This window comes from Somniosus microcephalus, chromosome 11 (genome assembly GCF_052327205.1).
Source record: "Somniosus microcephalus isolate GS21.2 chromosome 11, FLI_Smic_1.0, whole genome shotgun sequence".
Lineage (NCBI taxonomy): Eukaryota > Metazoa > Chordata > Chondrichthyes > Squaliformes > Somniosidae > Somniosus > Somniosus microcephalus.
In genome coordinates, this window is record NC_140997.1 from 194,259,187 (window position 1) to 194,280,534 (window position 21,348).

The following is a 21,348-nucleotide window of genomic DNA, read 5'->3' on the forward strand; positions in this document are numbered from 1 at the left end:
GAATCCTTGCAGCTCACCCCTGACTTCTTGTTCCTCAGCACATTCATTTCAAAATCCTCATTCTGGTCTATACAGGTCCTTCCACAGCCCATCCTCCTATTCCAACCTCTAATTTACTCCAGCTACATGAATGCACTTTTCCAACTCTGGTCTGATGTATGTTCCCACCTCCCTTAATTCTACGATTGGTAGCAGAGCCTTTAGTAATCTTGAACCACACTCTGGAACTCCCACCTTCAACCACTTCTCGCTACACCTCGCTCCCACCCCCAATCTTTAAAAACCTCCTTAAAACCTACCTCTTTGACCATTTTTAGTCACCTCCCCTACTTAACAACTTGTATTTATCTGGCACCTTTAACATAGTAAAATGTCCCAAGGCACTTCACAGGAGCATTATAAAACAAAATTTGACACTGAGCCACATCAGGAGATATTAGGGCAGATGACCAAAAGCTTGGTCAAAGAGGTAGGTTTTAAGGAGCGTCTTAAAAGTGAGAGAGGTGGTGTAAGGGGGAAATCTTCATTTCTGAGTCGCCCTACTAACTAACTGGACTAAATGAAATAAGTATTATTAGTTATCGTCTTAAATTTGTATTTTTTTATTATGTAACTGATACGCAATGCACAATGATGCTTGAATAATCATGCTTTTAAAACTAGTGTAATATGCCCTGGGTAGAAGTGGTAATAGAAGAAACATACGTGTTGGGCCTCGCTTGGCCAAATTAAAGATACAGTCAGCAGCCTTCCTGGCACACACATGGCAGACAGCTAGCCTGGGAAGCAAGATCATATGTGGCTGCCACTGTGTGGAATGTTATAACAGCCGCAGGGAATTAAAAACAGGCAAACAGCAAAGACAGCATATCTCTACCTATGGAGACATGTTACACTTGTGTTGCCATAACTACCCCAGATATGAGTCTTGATGGTCAAAAACAAATGATGTCAGGGTGTCCTGAGATGAGGACCTGACAGAGGCAGGCGGGATCATTAGGTACGTGGCATCCCTGTAATTGGACAGGTGGGGGGTTTCAGGTGTAAGCCAATAATTGGGTTGAATGGTCCCCACAGGCTTTGCTGGGAAGAAGAAGAATTATAAGAAGGGGTCTCTCAAACACTTAGGTTGTAGGGGTATTTGGCAAGAAGCTTGGGAACATCCACCAGACAAGCTGAGGAGGGTTTTGGGTTGGCGGAGGACCCACACGTGTCAAGGTTTAGGGCGGGAATTCAAGAGCTTAGGTTAGGGTCTTGGCACCTGAAGGCACGGCCACCAGCAATTAAAATCAGGGATGCTCAAGAGGCCAGAATTAGAGGAGTGCAGATATGAGGGTTGGGGGTTGGAGATTACAGAGATAGGAAGGGACCAGGCCATGGAGGGATTTGAAAACAAGGATGAAAATTTTAAAATCAAGGCCTTGCTTAACTGGGAGCCAATCTAGATCAGCGAGCACAGGGGTGATGGGTGAACAGGACTTGGTGCGAGTTAGGACATGGGCAGCCAAGTTTTGGATGACCTCATGTTTACGGAGGGTAAAATGTGGGAGGCCGGCCAGGAGTGTGTTGGAACAGTCAAATATAGAGATAACAAAGGCATGGATGAGGGTTTCAGCAGCAGATGAGCTGAGGCAATGTTCCAGAGGTGGAAATAGGCGGTCTTTTTTCTGGGGCGTGCGGCCCATTCAAATTTCTGCACATGGGTGTTTTTTTCCATTTAAAAGCCATTGAGCGTCCTGTGCAGGACCTCAGACCGCTGTGTGGCTGCACAGCTTAAGGGGAACATTGATGGTCGGAAGCTCATTTGGGGTCAACTATGACACCAAGATTGCGAACAGTCTGGTTCAGCCTCAGACAGTTGCCAGGGAGAGGCATGGAGTCAGTGGCTAGGGAACGGAGTGTGTGGTGGGGACCGAAGACATGGTCTTCGTAATATTTAGTTGGAGAAAATTTCTGCTCATCCAGTACTGAATGTCGGATGCCCAACTATGAAGCAGCTTGGAACATTTTATTATGTTACGGGTGCTATATAAATGCAAGTTGCTGTTGAGGTATCCCAGACACGTGCATATGATCCCTTCCATTTTTCTAAAAGTGAGATTTATTTGTGTCTGTTCCACCTGAAAGTAAATTGATTGCATAGGTAATGCAGCTTTATGTAAATACAGTTTTTCATGCATTGAGATGTAAAATATAAATAAAGATGTTTTCCTTTCATGCTGAGATAACTAAGCAGGATTTTATGCAGGGTACAATGCAGACAGCAGAGCAATGAGTACGTTGGAGTTATAAAGTGGAGTTTGGAGGCCTGTAAGGACAGCATTAGAAAAGTCCAGTTGAGAGGTGACTAAGATGTGGAGAGTTTCAGCAGTAGTGGGGGTGAGAAGAGTGGAAGCCAATATTTGAGGTAGGTATTGTTAAGTTGAATGGAGAATTTGAAGGTCAAGTGCAATACATGATGTCTATTGTCAGGTTGTGCTTGAAGTATACAGTGGTGTTCCCCAGGGGTCGGTATTGGGACCACTGCTCTTTTTGATATACATGTTAATGACCTGGACTTGGGTATACGAGGCATAATTTCAAAGTTTGCAGATGATACGAAACTTGGAAATGTAGCAAACAATAAGAGGATAGTAACAGACTTCAGGAGGATGTAGACTGGTAAAATGGGCAGACACATGGCAGATGAAATTTAACGCAGAGAAGTGTGAAGTGATGCATTTTGGTAGGGAGAATGAGGAGAGGCAATACGAACCAAATGGTACAATTTTAAACCAGGTGCAGGAGCAGAGAGACCTGGGGGTGTATATACACAAATCTTTGAAGGTGGCAGGACGGGTTGAGAAGGCTGTTTAAAAAAGCATATGGGATTCTTGATTTTATTAATAGAGGAATAGAGTACATAAGCAAGGAAGTTATGCTAAACCTTTATACACATCAGAAGAGATTAGGCCTCAGTTGGAGTAGCGTGTTCAAATCTGGCCATCACACTTTAGGAAAGATGTCAAGGCCTTGGAGAGCTTGCAGAAGAGAGTTACTAGAATGGTACCAGGGATGAGGGACTTCAGTTATGTGGAGAGACTGGAGAAGCTGGGGTTGTTCTCCCTTGAAGCAGAGAAGGCTAAGAGGAGATTTGATAGAGGTGTTTAAAATCACGAATGGTTTTGATAGAGTAAATAAGGAGAACTTGTTTCCAGTGGCAGAAGGGTCAGTAACCAGAGGACACAGATTTTAGGTAATTGGCAAAAGAACCAGAGGTGGCATGAGGAAACATTGTTTTTACGCAGCGAGTTGTTGTGATCTAGATTGCACTGCCTGGAAGGTTCAGATTCAGTAGTAACATTCAAAAGAGAATAGGATAAATACTTGAAGGGAAAAGAATTAAAGGGCTATGGGGAAAGAGCAGGAGAGTGGGATTAATTGGATAGTTCTACCAAAGAGGCACAATGGGCCAAATGACCTCCTTCTGTGCTGTATCATTCTATGCTTCTAAGAACAGGAATCTGAGAAGAGGGGTGAAATCAGGAACTTGGGTGCAGAGTTTCTGGTTTGGGGTAACAGGGTAACCTAATTCATACCAATATTAAGTGACAAGAACTTCTAAATCTTCTATATCTTAATACCAGACAGGCAGCTCCATAGCAAGGCAATAGTTGTGGAATTAAAGATGGTAGTGGAGATGTAACGCTGGGTATTACTGGCATGCATTTCAAAGCTGCTTGCTCACCAATTGCAAACCTAAGTAGAGACTTTTGGCTATGCCATTTATGCATGTGCTGATTCATAGTCAATCCAGAAACTTGCCTGTCTCTAATTTATTACAATATCTGTTTTAACTGGTGTGGGACAAATTCAGTTCCCCAGTTGCAGCTAGCTGTACCAGACCTGAACTCAGAGGGTGGTAATGGTTACTGAACCCATTTAACATTTGTTGTCCTGAAGGCACATATCATCACCTTTACAAACGGAACCAATTGCAAGTAAATCCACTGTATTGTCCATCTAAATACTGACCACATAGTTCACAATAGGAGATCAGCCTAATCCAGTCAGGGCTAATACCTCTTTAACTTTTCCATTATCAGACAAATGTCTCAATGGGACTAATTTGTTCCCCATTATGCAGCCCTCACAAAGAAATTAACACAGGAATAGTTTCAACAATAGGGACTAGCCTTGATAACAAGTTCTGGACTGGCGATGGGCAGCAGCAGGACACCACTTCAAGCTGTATGAAGCAGCAGCACTATCTACTATACTTAGTGGATCTTTGCAGTCTATAACAGCTAAGGGTGTTGCCTTAGTTTTTCTCAATAGCGGAGACTTTTTTGATTAGATGTGTAGCTTTGTAGTCAGCAGTAAAGGGAGATTAAACAGGTGGCTACATGTATGTCTGAAAATTTACAGCCTGTGCTGCAAAACCCAATAGGATTAAGATGAAGGAATGCACATTGTGTTGTGAGCACTTGCCAAAAAATATTGTGTAAGTATTCTTAAATTGAATATTTTCAAAGGTATAATTTAGCCGCCTCCTCCCATTGCTTAGTGGGCAAATGCACCAACCAGGGTGGCACTAAGGCATTCAGACCACAAGGTTCCAAGTCCAATTCTTAGTCTGTGCGCAGCAGCTGATCTCTAGGACACCACATTGAATGCTATAATTGACCCCTCTGCCCCTGGACTGGGGAAGAGGAAATCGGCCAGATTCCTGCTATTTTTATCCAGTCCAGCTGGAAAATATGCATGTGTGGATATTGGGTGAAGACAGAATCAGGTCTGCTGTGATGCTGTCTACAATCAAATAGTTTGCTGATGTTTATTGTCTAGGTTCACATAAAGATCAACCACTTGGGTGAGGTACCAGTGGGTTGCCGGCATCCAGGCTTTATACCTGCGAGTTTGTGCTTTTCAGGAGCAGAGGGGATAATGCTGGCCAAGAAGTAGTATTCTCAATTGAAGATTTGATTGATATGAAGTGCTGTCATTTGACAGGTAGTGGAGGATTAAAATAACCAGCAAAACAAATGTACTTACTGCAATATTTCCCCATTTAACTGAATAAATACAGGTAATAGTAAATATATAATATATAATTTTTATAATTGATTTCCCAAAAAAGAAACAAAGCATCCCAGATTTTAAAAATAGAAATGTGATGTAAAAAGCAATAAAAATCATATCCACGGGCCATGAGGTATATAGTCTACGTAAAAAAAAATTTAAAATTGAAGGAACTTTTACTGACCTGTCAACATTGATAGTTCTTGGCTCAGTGGAAGGTCATGGGTTTTAATTCCTGCTCCAGAAATTCAAGCATATAATCTAGGCTGGCATTTGTGCTGCACTGTCGGAGGTGACGTCTTCAAGAGGAACCATTAAACTGTGGCTCCATCTGTTTTCTCAGGGGGACGAAAAGATTCCATGGCACTATTCAAAGAAGAGCAGAGGAGCTCTTCCCCGTGTCCTGGCCAACATTTATCCCTCAACCAACATCATTAAAACAGATTATCTAGTTATTTATCTTACTGCTGTTTATGGAACCTTGCTGAGTGAAAATTGGCTGCTGCACTTCCTGCATTACCACATACATTTCAAAAGTACTTAATTGGCTGTAAAGTACTTTGGGATGTCCTGAGGGCATGAAAGGCACTATATAAAAGTGCAAGCTCTTTACACGCAGAGGACCCCTAGAGTGTTAATATGAATTAAATCATTTCATGTGTAAAAGATGTGTGCATTGCTAGTCAAAACTGATATCACTGCATGATTAAATAAATTTACGCCTGTGGCTATAAATCTGACCAGAGGATTTTTTTTACTTTTAAGAGTGGGCCTTAGGAGGGAAGGTATCAAATATGTAAACAGCAGCATTTATGCACAAACAGTACAAGTTTCAATTTGCTGGAAACATGAGGAAACCACATAAAACTGCATAATGCACAAAAGAGATTTTGCCTTTGAGGTACAATTAAAATGCGTTGGATGTTATGACGATGGCTGAGTTTTTTAAAAAGTCTGTATAGCTTTTGTACCACTTTTTTTTTCCTCCTACCCTGAAGGTATTGATTCCTTGTTGGGGTACAGTTCCATGATTGCCAGTCATCCGCTGGGACTTTTCCCAAGTGACCATTAAGGGGGAATTTTTTGTTAAGTTATTTAACTGCAGGTGGCAGCACAATTGAGCCCAATCCCTCACCCTCACACTTCCAGCAGAGGTCATTGGATAGCAATCAACAGAGGAAATGCTGGCAGAGTAAAGTATATATGCCAATGTAACAAAAGTAGCAAAATAGGACCAACAGTTTTATTTTAAAAAAAACTGAAACAACCCCAAAAATGCTCGGGGTAGCACTTGTGGACAGAACGGAGGTCTTCAGCAAAGCTGTCACCTAATCTGCGTTTTGTCTCCCTGATGTAGAGTAGACAGCATTGTGATCAGTAAATACAGCATATGAAACTGCAGGAAGTACACCCAGAATAAGGGTTTGGGGCCTTGGACAGGGGCGAGAGGAGGTGATGCATCTCCTGTGCTTGCATGGGAAGGAGAACCGGTGTAGGTAGAGGGAACCAAGTTGTCACAGAGGGAATGGTCTGTGGGAAATAGAGGGGAGGGGAAGTTGTGTTTGGTGGTAGGATTGGAAAGCGGATGGTGGGGGAGATGGGCTGTTAAGTTCAGTTTGAAGATGGTGGCGATGGCAGAAGATGATCTGTTGAATGTGAAGGTAGAATGGGAGATGAGGTCAAGGGATGCTAACACTGGTCTTGGGGAAGGGGCGAGGGCGGAGCATGGGAAATGGGACAGACCCGTTTTTACCATGGTGGAGCGAAACCTATTTTGGAAGAGGTCAGGACGGGGACCTGAGTAGGACTGGAACAGAGTGTTCAATGCGTCCGACAAAAATACAAGCATAGCTAGGACTTGTGGGTTCCCATAGCAACAGTCGGGGCAGTGAATGGAGTAAAGGAAAAGTTACATAGAAATTACAACATGGAAACAGGCTGTTTGGCCCAACCAATCCCCACTGGAATTTATCCTCCACACGAGGACCTGATTCCATGCGCCTGCCCTGTTTTCATATCCCTTTATTTCTATTCCCTCTACTACCTAGCTAACATTCTTAAATGTCGAGGTCTCTGCTTCAATCACTAACTCCTCCTGGTTTCTGTCCTAAATCTCTCAATCTTTTACATTTAGCCTTATATCTATGTCCCCTCATTCTAGACCCTCAATCATGAGAAACAAGCTGTTTCTGTACTCGATACCTTAATTTTAAGCACTTCTATCAAATCACCCCATAATTTCTTCTGTTCTAACAAAAACAGCCCCAATTTTTACCTGCCTTTTTCATAACTTTTATACTCTATACCTCTTGCCTTAAAACCCAGTATTCCATTAGCTTTTATAATGGCTTTGTCCACTTGAGATGCTGCTTTTATTGTCTTGTGAACCTGAACTCCCAAAGCCCTATCTCTTCCACATCATCCAGCGTTCTCCCATTCAAAGTATAGTTATTACTTTTATTTTTACCAAAATATACCACCTTATATTTACTGGCATTGTATTCCATCTGCCACATTTTTGCCCATTCTACCATCTTATCAATATCTCTGCAGATTTTGTTTTGGTTCTCAGAATTATTTTTTGTCTCCTATTTTAGAATCGTCTACAAATTTGGACACCACTCCCTCTAGCCCTATATCCAAATCATTAATGTACACAGTGAACAAATCTGGTCTCAGCAGCACCAAGTGTGATGCCGCTACCCAATTCCATCCACTCTGAGAATCCACCCTTAACTCCTCTCTCTCTCCTCCCATCTAGCCAGTTAATAAATCCAATTTGCTACCCTCTCCCTAATTTCACACCCCTTAATGCTTTCCAATAGTCTCCTGTGTGGTACCTTCATTTACTGAAAGTCCATGTACACCACATCCTGCACTGCATTTCCCCCCTACACCATATCTGTCACCTCCTCAAAGAACTCTAACAGTTGTTCAATATTGGAACAAGTTCAGCCAGGCAGAGGAGGGCGGTGGTGGTGGATGGGGCCTGGTTGGGCCGCTGTTTGAGGAGGAAGCAGAGGGCATACAGACTGCCCGGAAAGTGAATGAAGGTGCAGATTAACTTGTCTTTTCTCTTTCAGATGTGGATCAACCTCCTGTGCATCTCAAACCTTTACTGTTTTTAAAACGTTTAGTATACATGAGGTTGGAAATTATTTTTGGCAGTATGCGTGAACGCTTAATCCACTGGTATGGAACTCCACTATTTTAATGAAGCATCAATCTATTTAAAATAACTGCTCAACCTGATGTGCTGTAACAACCTCGAGTTCTGCCCTCCAACTGATCTGATTGGTCTACAACCTCCAAGTCCAGTAGAAACAAAAGCTGATGTTTCTTCTAAAATGCTGGTGGCAGCTTAAAATGCTGTTTGGCATGTATGATGAGAAGGAGTTATTCTGTATATTGGATACATTACACTCATACCTTTCATTAAGTCATTAATATACCTGGGGAGTGCTTGATGCTGATGCTGAAAAAGTGAAAAGCCTATTCCCGAACATTAGCATCCCTTAACTTCCCCGATGGCTCAGTGAATGTTATCCAGCGAGTGGCTAATGCCCAGTCTGCTCCGAGTTCATTGATTAATTGGCCTCAGGGCCCCTGGGTTAGGAAGTGGAAAATTAAGGGTTCCTGCTCCTGATTGTTATACAATGATCACTGTTGGAAGTGCATGTGTTTGGATGTTGTATGATAGAGGATTGGGTTCGCCTATGATACCCTTATGGTTAGATAACACATGAATAATGGCCAGGTGTATGGAGCTGCACTCCAACAAGAAGTCAGTACCTTCGGGGGCTGAGGAGAAAAATGGCAGAAAGGCAAGAAGGTCAGTATTAAATTATTCTGAGTATTGCATCAAACGGTGTGCCAGCTATAATTATCATAATTAGGTTTTTCCAGTGTAAATGCCTTAAATTTCCTTTTATTACAATTGTAAAACAGCATCTTCTAAATAAATTTAGATTTTGTACTGCATCATACTTTACACATGCACCTTGTAACGCCATTTCCTGGGGAAATACAAAGCATATTTAAAAAAAGATCAGCTGAAGATTTAAGTGGAATGTATCAGAATGTACTGTGCTATGCTAAATAATGTGTTCATATTCAAAGGGCAAAGATATCTTTTGTCCTCTAGGTGTATCAAAGTCAGAAACCAGTTCTTTACAATGGGGCCGATTTTTAACTCTCCAAAATCCGTGCTATTGGGGTGGTAATGGCCTCAAAATGGGGTCTGTAGATTGACCATCCTGTTAATGCAGATGGTCCAGCCACTGCTATTTTAACAGAGGCCTATTACTGGGTGGCCAAAGCGCCCGTCTGTTTTGGGCATTAGGGCCCTTTTAATATGCAAACCCATGTCCTGTGACGTCCATGGGACCCTGATTGCCATTTTAGGACAGAACTGGTCGGATTGTGTGACATGCACGCTCCGGCCAGCTTTACTGGTAGTACAACCAAAGAGGCCCCAAAAAGGTAAGTTTTAAATTATTGTTTGTGGGGCCTGCTTAAGCCGGAGCGCTCCTCCATGCCACAAAAATAAACTGGCCCACAGCTGCCCAGGGTTCCCTCTCGATTTCAACATCCCCAGGTCTTACCATAAGGCTGCCCGATATTGCACCAACCCGAATTCGGCGACCAGCATCGGGATGCCAGTTTGGCACCTGCAGCCCGCCAGGTATATTTAAATGAGGCCGGGCCTCAAAATGGCTCTGGTCTCTACACTGCTGGAATGGCCAGCCGGTCGGCCGACAGGCTCCACTGGTCAGACACCCAATAGTTAACATCAACTTCAATGTATTGTTTTCGCTACACTGAACACACACAGGAAACCTCCCCCCCCCCCCCCCCCCAAAGCTTCCACTTCCACTAATGTACCAAATAGGGCTGCCTGCCCATTACAGGACAAGGGTTGGATCGGATGCCATGGGTAGTGTTCTGAGGTTTGTTAATGATGACAAATCATAAAGAAAACCATAACCTCAATAGTTAATGTCTCAGTGCTTTAGGGTACAGAAATGAGTGAATGAAATGGATTTTTAAGTTGAAAATGAATTGATTTTTGCAAATACATTTTCGTCTTTACTGCCTGGGTGTTGAGCAGCACCTGGAGCGGAGAAAGGAAAGTTTAGTGAGAAGGATTGCACACTGGCATCAAAACCCACCGGATTTTCCTTCCTTTGAAATTATTAGAAGGAAAATCTGATGGGCTCTGTAAGGAGCAAGCCAGCCTCCCGGCCAGATTTTCCTTTATTTGCTTCACCCAGACAATGCTTAACGTCAGGCAGTCCAGACAACCCACTTAAAAATACAGACTGGTTCAAACTGGACAGGCAGCTACCCTAGCACCAGTTTCGCATCTTGGGAAAAGGAGTGGGCAATTCAGTCCCTCAAGCATGTTCCTCGCCATTCTATTAGATCAAGGCTGATCGATACCTCAACTCCATTTATCCACCTTTTCTCCATATCCCTTGGTACCCTTACTGAACAAAAATCTATCCTTCTCAGTCTTGAAAATGTCAATTGACCCAGAGTTCCAGATTTCCATTACCCTTTGTATGATTTCACTCTGAACTGGCCTAGCTCTAATTTTAATATTCTGCTCCCTTGAATATTTACACCACACATAACACCAGATATCCCTAGCTGCTCCCATAGTCTGCCTTTTTGGGCACGCATACAGAAAATGTCAGTTAAAAGTACAAGGAGGTGAAATTGGACACGGACGGGCAGAATCGTTTTTGCTGCCCGTTATACCACACGCCCGATATTCAGTGTGACTGAAGTCAGTGGATCTACCCAGATGCTGCCTGACCTGCTGAGTATTTCCAGCATTTTCTGTTTTTATTTCAGTGGAGCTGAATATGGGGCAGGGCGTATAACGGGCGACCGATGCAACACCACCTGTTTTGCGACCCGCCCATGTCCAATTTCCCCCCCCCCCCCAACAATCTAATGAAACTTAGTAGTAAATTGCTAGTACTAATTTGCTAGTACTAATTTCTGCCACTAGAGGCCACTGGTGTGTAGCTCAATACACTGATTCGTGTTCAGCATTTTGGTGCTCTTAAATCCAAGGCCTGCTTGTCCAAGAATATTTTAAGATTTCTGAGATACAGATTGTCCAATAACATGAAGTTACTGGAACGTGGGTTAATACATCGGACATGTCCCATAACGTTGCTGTATTATTTTATTTTGATGTTTTATGGCTGGGTGTAAAATATGACTCTGAGTAAAAATAGTTTGTATGTAATATGCTCAGAGGCTGCACACAGCAATTTGACGCAACCTATTCATCAGAAATTCCCGTACGATGTGGTAAATAGAAATTTCAGGGAGAAGTCTTGCTGAATCTCCCAAATTACAAGTAATCTCAATAAAAACAAAGAATTAGTACCTAATGAGTAACTGAATCTGGGCTTGTGGGGCCATTAACAGTTATCTCGGCTTTGTATCAGAAGATCCACAACTGATCTGCTTCTGTCTCTGGGAGAGATCTGAAAAAATAAACTTTTGAATTCCTTGGGGTTTCACATTTCATTCAATTCAATGAGTAACAAAAGGTCTTGAATGGAATTCTTCACACTTGGTCACTTCTAGATGAGGCCCTTGTTTTTCTGAATGCCTTTAACAAAGGTGCCAGAAGGGTTGGTCGGCCAATCTCCTGTGTCAGTCCTGCTAAAGAAAGGAAATGAACGAACCAACAAATTTGGGGCAAATATTAAACAATAAAACAGAACTGAGTAAATTGAATTATCTGACTCCTCCAGTTTCACACGGTCAACGTTAAACCCCACCATTCTTTTATTTTGTAATCCTTGTGATCACAATTAAGACTCTGCCTCCATCATTAAAAAAACAAGGGCCTTGACATTCTGCACCATTTTCAGCATTTTTATAGCAGCATACTAGGGCAAGTACTTTTTCAGGCCAGAAAATTGGGGTGGAAAGTATTTCTGGCGTTTTCTGTCCCAAAATCTACCCCCCTCGAGTTTCCAAATACAATTCGGCCCTTGCTGTGATCCACCTGCCAAGTTCCCAGCCCGCGAATTAAAATATATGTAAATGAGCGCCAATGCCACTGCTGCTCCAAGTTTCCTGGTTTTACATATGCAGTGTGCTCTGGGTAAATTAGACTGAGGAAAAGGTGCAGCTGTTGCCGGGATTCAGCTGAGACTTGTGAAAGTGAGGAGTTTTTAGCCTGAAGATCACTGGAAGTTTAAGTGGTGATTACTACAACTGGGAATGACGTTATGGTAGCTATTTCTTTTGGCATTCTGCTTCTGCAACCTTGGACATGTTTCTGACAGCCAGAAGATTTAGACCCCCCCACCCCCACAGTGAGGGCTTCTCAGGAGCAGGTATGGCATTTACTGTGGGCATACCTTTGTATGCCGTTATCATGGAGAAGGATGGAGCAAAGCAGAGTCGATGGCACTTTTAATAGGCGCAATCTCCTTATTTCTTTGGACTCGGGTTCTGTGTGAAGGCGACAGCTCTGAACTTGGACTTCACACGTCAAAACTGGGCGGCACAGATTGACCTGAACCAAACTGAGAGATATCACAAAGGTGGTTGGGGCACTTCGCCCTAAACTTAGCTCAGCATAAATATTTCTAAACCACTTCCTGGACTCAGACTCAAGAAAGCAGAGTTTTTATAGAAATTACATCCCAGAAGGAGGCCATTTGCTGGTCTCGGCTCTGCAGGTAATGCTGGTCCCCATGTTGCTGCTCTCAGCTGTGCAGGTAATACTGGTCCCCATGCGTACCCCACTCTTCAGTCTCTCTCTCTCCATCTCCCCTCCTGCCTGAGCCCAATCCTCCCTTCCGCGGACCCCTAGTCTCTCTCTCTCCCCCTTCCCGTACCCCCATTCTCCCCAAGCCCCTATCCTCCATTCCTCAGTATCTTTTTCTCCCCATGCCCAGTCCCTCTCTTCTCTCCCATCCCCTGATTCCCCATTCCACAATTTTCCTCTTTCTTCCCCTCCCCTCCCGAGTCCTCCTGACCCACTCTTTCCCCGCGTCCACCCCCCCCCGCCCCGCCCCGGACACGAGAGCCAGTCCCAGTTCACTGCAGCAGCGGGGAGGCATTGTCACAGAACTGAAGGCCTCTCTGTGGTGGAAGCTGTAACTTCAGGGAGTAGAGGGTTGGAAACCCGAGTTACCATAGGCTCAAGATGGCAGCAAAATGTGACTGCTGCAGTCTTTACAATAAAATGTTACGGCTCAGTGAGTTTCCTAGTGAATAGCTGAGTTGCAGAGATTGGGAGCACCTAAGTTGCATTGCTGAGTTAGCTGATCTCTGTCAGGTTGTTAAATTTACATCTAGCACCCTTGGGTATGAGGAGGAGAAATTGGCCAAGATTTCTGCTCTTGGTACAGCAGGAACTGCCTGTGTGTGGATAGGATTAGCAAACGCGGCACATACCAGGAATTGAATGTGGGATTTTTCTGATTCTTATGGCTCAGTGCCACAATAGACAGTGCAATTATATACAATTACTGGGGGGAGGGAATCCTTTCCCACAATTTCTGAGGGCATCAGACCTGTATTCTAACCCATTTTTTTGTCATGCACAGCAATGGATGACTGTCTAGCCTTAGGGAGACTAATTATCTCAGGACAAACAACAACCAAAGAATGGTGGAGAACCACACAAACGATGGTCAGGAAAAGGCTGCACTAATTCAAGCACTGAATTGTCACTTGAAGAGACACATGAATCCCTCTTATTTGTACTGGATGTCCCTTAGCTGAACTGTTGTGGGTTGGCATGCCCACATTAATTTCTTGGCTTAAAAGTATAGTAAATTAATTGGCACACAAAACCAGCCTAGACAGATGATAGTTGATTTTACTATTGAACCGAAAAGGATTAATTAATTATTGTTAGATATGTGGCCACAAAGTTTAATTTTACTGTCCTATGTAATTTTTATCAATGTTACTGCATATTGTGCATTTTATGACTGCAGATGTTCACAGTAAAATTCTACAACTGTGTTCCACACAAACTAGCACATATTTTCTGCTGTGGGTCAGGACATATTTTATAGTGTAGGTGTGGACGTAGAATGGAATATTTTTCAGTTGCAACTGTTCACACCCACACAGCACATTTTTTCGCAGGAACACAGGGTTGTGTGGGTGTGTATTGTAACAGTGGTGTCAACATATACGCAAGGCCTTATGCTTCTTATAATTATTTGTTTATCATTTATTTTATTCTGTGAAGTTCATATATAGAGTACTGAATGACAACAAAGTACAGACGCAATAATGCTGAACTGGAAAATATTCTGTTATGATGGGTTTGATCATGAGGCAGATTAAATTGTCTGGAATCCACTGGAGAAAAAACCTTGTTTGCCCAATTTAGATTAATTTCAGTTTGGATCCAATTTGACTTACAAGATAAAGGCAGCACACATGCAAGGGAGCAAAAGTAACTGATGCCATTTTGTATGTCTTGCCACAAAGTACCCACTTGATGGGTGCTGGAGATGCACCATAGTGGCACTTGTGTTCACCTGCTCCATGCAAATGAGGTGCCCTTCCACTGACCTAACCAACTCTGCAGGGGCAGCGTTAAAGGGCAACAGTGGATGCCATCCTAGTGTAACAGCTGGCATTGTATCTGGAGGATTATCTGCAGCCTCCTTCACATTGCCACAATTGGACTCCCCTAATGGGTAAAAACATTGCTTTGTCCATCAGTAAGCCATAAAGACTGGAAGGTTTGCGCTGAGTTGGCTGCCACAACTGATTCAGGAGGGTAAAACAAGTTCTTGCTATCCAGTCACCCCTGCTGGAAAGTATGTGTGTGTGATTGTTGAGAACTGGATCAGACATGGCTGTGATGCTCTCCAACTTGCCAACATTCACTGTCTAGGGTCATGTAGGAAGAACGGCTTGAGGTTCTGGAGGGCCACTTGCACCTATGGAGCTGCACTACTGGAAAGATTCAAAAATCAAGCTTCTTTATGGAATCCATTTGATTTTAGGACACTATTTGAGTGGATGGCAATGGGAAAATGGACAGATTCATTACAACAATTCTCTGTCCACTTTAGCATCCACCCCATTTCCCATCATAATTTCTAACCCCATTTTGGGGTTAGAAAGTGCAAATGAGGTGATAATGATTTAGTGTGGTGATGTCATTTGTTCCATTTTCTGTAATTTTGCCTTGTTTGTGCTGAATCATATTCCTGAATCGTATTCCTGCTCAAATAAAACAGGGTTACCAGATGCTCCAGAAAGACCAGCATCACTGTTTACAAGTGTAATTAAAAGCTTATATCTCAGTCATTTTGATTGTTTGTCCTTTATTACTTTGTCACCTAAGGGATTGCATTTCTCACCCCTCCCTCCCATCCTGGATAGGACACAATGGTTTTTCCATTAGTAATTCCCCCATCTTTGCTTCTTGGAAGAGGAGAAGGAAGAACAAGAGAGAGATGTCAGGCTGCATTGGAGGCACATGGGACTCACCTGTTGGTACCTGCCTGAGGTGCTCCCACCTCTAGTTGTTCCAGGACCAGTGCTTGTGTTCACAGCAAAAGGCAGTTTCCATAAGCAAACTGACCCTGTTAGTTACCAAACCCTACACTCTTATATTAGCTGTGAATGGGATAGCATGTCCAGCATTAACAAGTACCTGCAAAGTACCCTGACCACGTCTAATTCTGAAGTCAGGGTAGCATAGTAGAAGACCAGGAGAGTTCAGGGGAAAAGGAGACAACAGGGAGAAAGTAGGACAGTAGGAACCTAAGGCAACTTAGCAGAGCCCAAATCACCCTTTGCAACCCTGGTACCAACTGTCTGATCCCTTGTGTAATTTTCACCTCTAATAGATGCATCTATCTGTTTGACAACTGCATGTTTACCTTTTCTGTATTTGTAAGGAATCAAGACAGCTTTTTGTTATGTCCTAAGACCCATTATGGAACTTTCACCTGCTGATACCAAAGCCGTGGAATGGTGAGCTAATGGTACCTAATGTGAACCAAGTGTAAAGGTCATGGAAGAGGTATAATGTAATGGCCTTTAGCTGAAGGTATAATTGTGTACTATTACGAATCAGGGGAAAACTCTCCACTGGCTGGAGTCATATTTAGCACAAAGGAAGATGGTTGTGATTGTTGGAGGTCAATCATCTCAGCCCCAGGACATCGATGCAGGAGCTCCTCAGGGCAGTATCCTATTACCCCAACCATCTTCTGCTGCTTCATCAATAACCTTCCCTCCATCATAAGGTCAGAAGTGGGGATGTTCGCTGATGATTGCACAGTGTTCAGTTACATTCACAACTCCTCAGATAATGAAGCAGTCTATGCCCACATGCAGCAAGACCTGGACGACATTCAGGCTTGGGCTGATAAGTGGCAAGTAACATTCACGCCACATATGTGCCAGGCAATGACTGTCTCCAACAAGTGAGAGTCTAACCACCGCCCCTTGGCATTCAACGGCATTACCATTGCTAAATCCCCCCACCATCAACATTCTGGGGATCACCATTGACCAGAAACTTAACTGGTCCAGCCACATAAATACAGTGGCAACAAGAGCAGGTCAGAGGCTGGGTACTCTGCAGCGAGTGTCTCACCTCCTAGCTCCCCAAAGCCTTTCCACCATCTACAAGGCACAAGTAAGGAGCGTGATGGAATACTCTCCACCTGCCTGATTGAGTGCAGCTCCAACAACAATCAAGAAGCTCGACACCATCCAGGACAAAGCAGCCCGCTTGATTGGCACCCCATCCACCACCGGCGTACCATGGCTGCAGTGTGTACCATCTACAAGATGCACTGCAGCAACTCGCCAAGGCTTCTTCGGCAGCACCTCCCAAACTCGCGACCTCTTCCACCTAGAAGGACAGCATCGGCGGGAATCCTGAGCGGCAGAGCGGGTCTATAAAGTCCCCAGAGACCAGGTAAGGCCTCACAGCGTCGGCGGGAATCCTGAGCGGCAGAGCGGGGCTATAAAGTCCCCAGAGACCAGGTAAGGTCTCACAGCGTCGGCGGGAATCCTGAGCGGCAGAGCGGGGCTATAAAGTCCCCAGAGACCAGGTAAGGCCTCACAGCGTCGGCGGGAATCCTGAGAGGCAGAGCGGGGCTATAAAGTCCCCAGAGACCAGGTAAGGCCTCACAGCGTCGGCGGGAATCCTGAGCGGCAGAGCGGGGCTATAAAGTCCCCAGAGACCAGGTAAGGTGTACCAGTCTCCAGTCTGGGAGGAGAGAGGTAAAAAGTAATCCAAGTGTGACGTCACCAGAAAGCGGGTAAGTGATTGGTTGGTGAGTATTTCTCCCTTTTAAGCTTAAATCTCTTTGGTTTATAGTTTCTAAGGTGTGATGTTCACCATCTAGAATCGGGGCAGAGGATATTTAAGAATAATATTAATACATTTAATTAATTACATAGAATGGGAGATCAGGCGATGTGTTGCTGCTGCAATATGTGGGAGCTGGTGAACACCATTGATGCTCACGGTGATCACATTTGCAGTAAGTGTTGGCTGCTCGAGGAACTCCGGCTCCGTGTTGAAGAGCTGGAGTCCGAGCTTCAAACACTGAGACACATCAGGGAGGGGGAGAGTTACCTGGACTCTGTGTATCACGAGGCAGTCACACCAATTAGATTAATTAATTCAGATGTAGTCCGTGGCCAGGGTCAGGATGGTGTGACTAGAAGTGAGGCAGGTACGGGGATCCAGGAGGTAGTGTTGGAGGAGCCGCAGCCCTTGCACTTGTCCAACAGGTTCGAGGCTCTTACTCCCTGTGGGGACAGGAGCAAGGACTGCAGGGAGGATGAGCAACCTGGCCACAGCACCGTGGAGCAGGGGGCCATTCAAGTGGGGGGAGTTGAAAGAAATGTTGTAGTGGTAGGGGATAGTATCGTTAGGGGGATAGATAGAGTTCTTTGCAGCCGAGAGCGAGAGTCCCGAAGGCTGTGTTGCCTGCCTGGTGCCAGGGTTAAGGACATCTCCTCTGGACTGGAGAGAAACTTGGAGTGGGAGGGGGAGGATCCAGTTGTCGTGGTCCATGTTGGTACCAACGACATAGATAGGACAAGGAAGGACGTTCTGCTGAGGGAGTTTCAGCAGCTAGGGGCCAAATTAAAAAGCAGAACCACAAGGGTAATAATCCCTGCCTGAGCCACGAGCGAATTTGACTAGGACAAATAAAATTAGAGAGTTAAATGCGTGGCTCAAAGACTGGTGTGGGAGAAATGGGTTTTGCTTCCTGGGACACTGGCACCAGTACTGGGACAGGAGGGAGCTGTTCCGTTGGGACGGGCTTCACTTGGCCAGTGCTGGGACTAGAGTCCTGGCAGATCATATAACTAGGGCTGTAGAGAGGGCTTTAAACTAACTAGTGGGGGGGAGGTTCCTAGAGAGCAAATAATAAAAATGACAACAGAGAAGGTCATAGACTTAGGTAGCAGTGGGGAAATTAAAAACCAGAGCGTGTCAGGAAGGGGCAGAAGGTATGGAGTAAAAGGTAAATTAATAAAAAGGGCAAAAGCAGGAACTAAGTGTCACAAAACAACCTTGAAAGTTCTCTATCTGAATGCACGTAGCATTCGTAACAAAATAGACGAGTTAATGGCACAAATAACTACATATGGGTATGATCTTGTGGCCATTACAGAAACATGGCTGCAGGGTGACAATGCCTGGGAATTAAACGTACCAGGTTATTTAACGATCAGGAAGGACAGGCAGGAAGGAAGGGGAGGTGGGGTGGCTATGTTAATAAAGGAAGGAATCACTGTAATACAGAGAAATGATATTGGGTCAAAAGATCAGGATAATGAAACAGTTTGGGTGGAGGTAAGGAATAATAAGGGGGAAAAAACACTAGTGGGTGTAGTCTATAGGCCTCCGAACAGTGGCAACTCTGTTGGACGGAGTATCAATCAGGAAATAGTTGAGGCTTGTAATAAGGGAACATCTATAATTTTGGGGGATTTTAACTATCATATTAATTGGACAAATCAAATTGGGCAGGGCAGCCTTGAGGATGAGTTCATTGAGTGTATTAGGGATGGGTTTCTTGAGCAGTATGTAACTGAACCGACCAGGGGGCAAGCAACCTTAGATCTGGTCCTGTGTAATGAGACGGGATTAATTAAAAATGTCCTAGTAAAGGATCCCCTTGGAATGAGTGACCATAACATGGTTGAATTCCATATTCAATTAGAGGGTGAGAAGGTTGGATCTCAAACAAGTGTGCTAAGCTTGAATAAAGGAGACTATGAAGGTATGAGAGCGGAATTGAGTAGAGTGGATTGGGAAAATAGATTAAAGGGTAAGACGATACATGATCAGTGGTGCACATTTAAGGAGTTATTTTACAACTTCCAAAAAATATATATTCCACTGAGAAGAAAAGGGTGTAAAAGAAAAGACAGCCATCCGTGGCTAAGTAAAGAAATTAAGGATAGTATTCGACGAAAAACAAGGGCATATAAGGTAGCCAAATCTAGTGGGAGGATAGAGGATTGGGAAAACTTTAAAAGACAGCAAAAAATAACAAAAAGATTGATTAAGAAAGGGAAGATAGATTATGAAAGTAAATTAGCAAAAAATATAAAAACAGATAGTAAGAGCTTTTATAGTTATATAAAAAGAAAAAGGGTGGCTAAAGTAAATGTTGGTCCCTTAGAGGATGAGACCGGGAAATTAATGGTGGGAAATATGGAGATGGCAAAAACACTGAATGAATATTTTACATCAGTCTTTACAGTAGAAGACACTAAGAATATCCCAACACTGGACAAACAGGAGGCTAAAGGGGGGGAGGAGCTAAACACGATCAAAATCACTAAGGAAGTGGTACTCGGTAAAATAATGGGACTCAAGGCGGATAAATCACCTGGACCTGATGGCTTACATCCTAGGGTCTTGAGGGAAGTGGCGGTAGGGATTGTGGATGCATTGGTAATAATTTTCCAAAACTCCCTGGACTCGGCAAAGGTCCCGGCAGACTGGAAAACTGCTAATGTAACACCCTTATTTAAAAAGGGCAGTAGACAGAAGGCTGTGGTAGGTAAAATTTTGGAGTCCATTATTAAGGAGACAGTAACAGGACATTTGGATAATCATAATTTAATAGGGCAAAGTCAGCATGGTTTTATGAAGGGGAAGTCATGTTTGACAAATTTGCTGGAGTTCTTTGAGGAAGTAATGTATAGGGTGGATAAAGGGGAACCAGTGGACGTAGTGTATTTAGACTTCCAAAAGGCATTTGACAAGGTGCCACACAAAAGATTATTGCTTAAGATAAAAAATCACGGGATTGGGGGTAATATTCTGGCATGGATAGAGGATTGGCTATCTAACAGAAGGCAGAGAGTTGGGATAAATGGTTCATTCTCAGACTGGCAATCAGTAACTAGTGGTGTTCCGCAGGGGTCAGTGCTGGGTCCCCAACTCTTTACAATCTATATTAACGATTTGGAGGAGGGGACCGAGTGTAACATATCAAAGTTTGCAGATGATACTAAGATGGGAGGGAAAGTAGTGAGTGAGGAGGACATAAAAAACCTGCAAGGGGACATAGACAGGCTAAGTAAGTGGGCAGAGATTTGGCAGATGGAATACAATACTGGAAAGTGTGAGGTTATGCACTTTGGCAGGAAAAATCGTAGAGCAAGTTATTATCTTAATGGCAAGAAACTGGAAAGTATTGAAGTACAAAGGGATCTGGGGGTCCTGGTGCACGAAACTCAAAAGGTTAGTATGCAGGTGCAGCAAGTGATTAAGAAGGCCAATGGAATGTTGGCTTTCATTGCTAGGGGGATAGAATATAAAAAGAGGGAGGTATTGCTTCAGTTGTACAAGGTATTGGTGAGACCGCACCTGGAATACTGCGTGCAGTTTTGGTGTCCATACTTAAGAAAGGACATACTTGCTCTCGAGTCAGTACAAAGAAGGTTCACTCGGTTAATCCCGGGAATGAGGGGATGGACATATGAGGAGAGGTTGAGTAGATTGGGACTCTACTCATTGGAGTTCAGAAGAATGAGAGGCGATCTTATTGAAACATATAAGATTGTGAAGGGGTTGGATCGGGTGGATGCGGGGAAGATGTTCCCGATGATGGGTGAAACTAGAACTAGGGGGCATAGTCTTAGAATAAGGGGCTGCTCTTTCAAAACTGAGATGAGGAGGAACTACTCACTCAGAGGGTGGTAGGTCCATGGAATATGCTGCCCCAAAAAGCTGTAGAAGCTACATCATTACATAAATTTAAAACAGAAATAGAC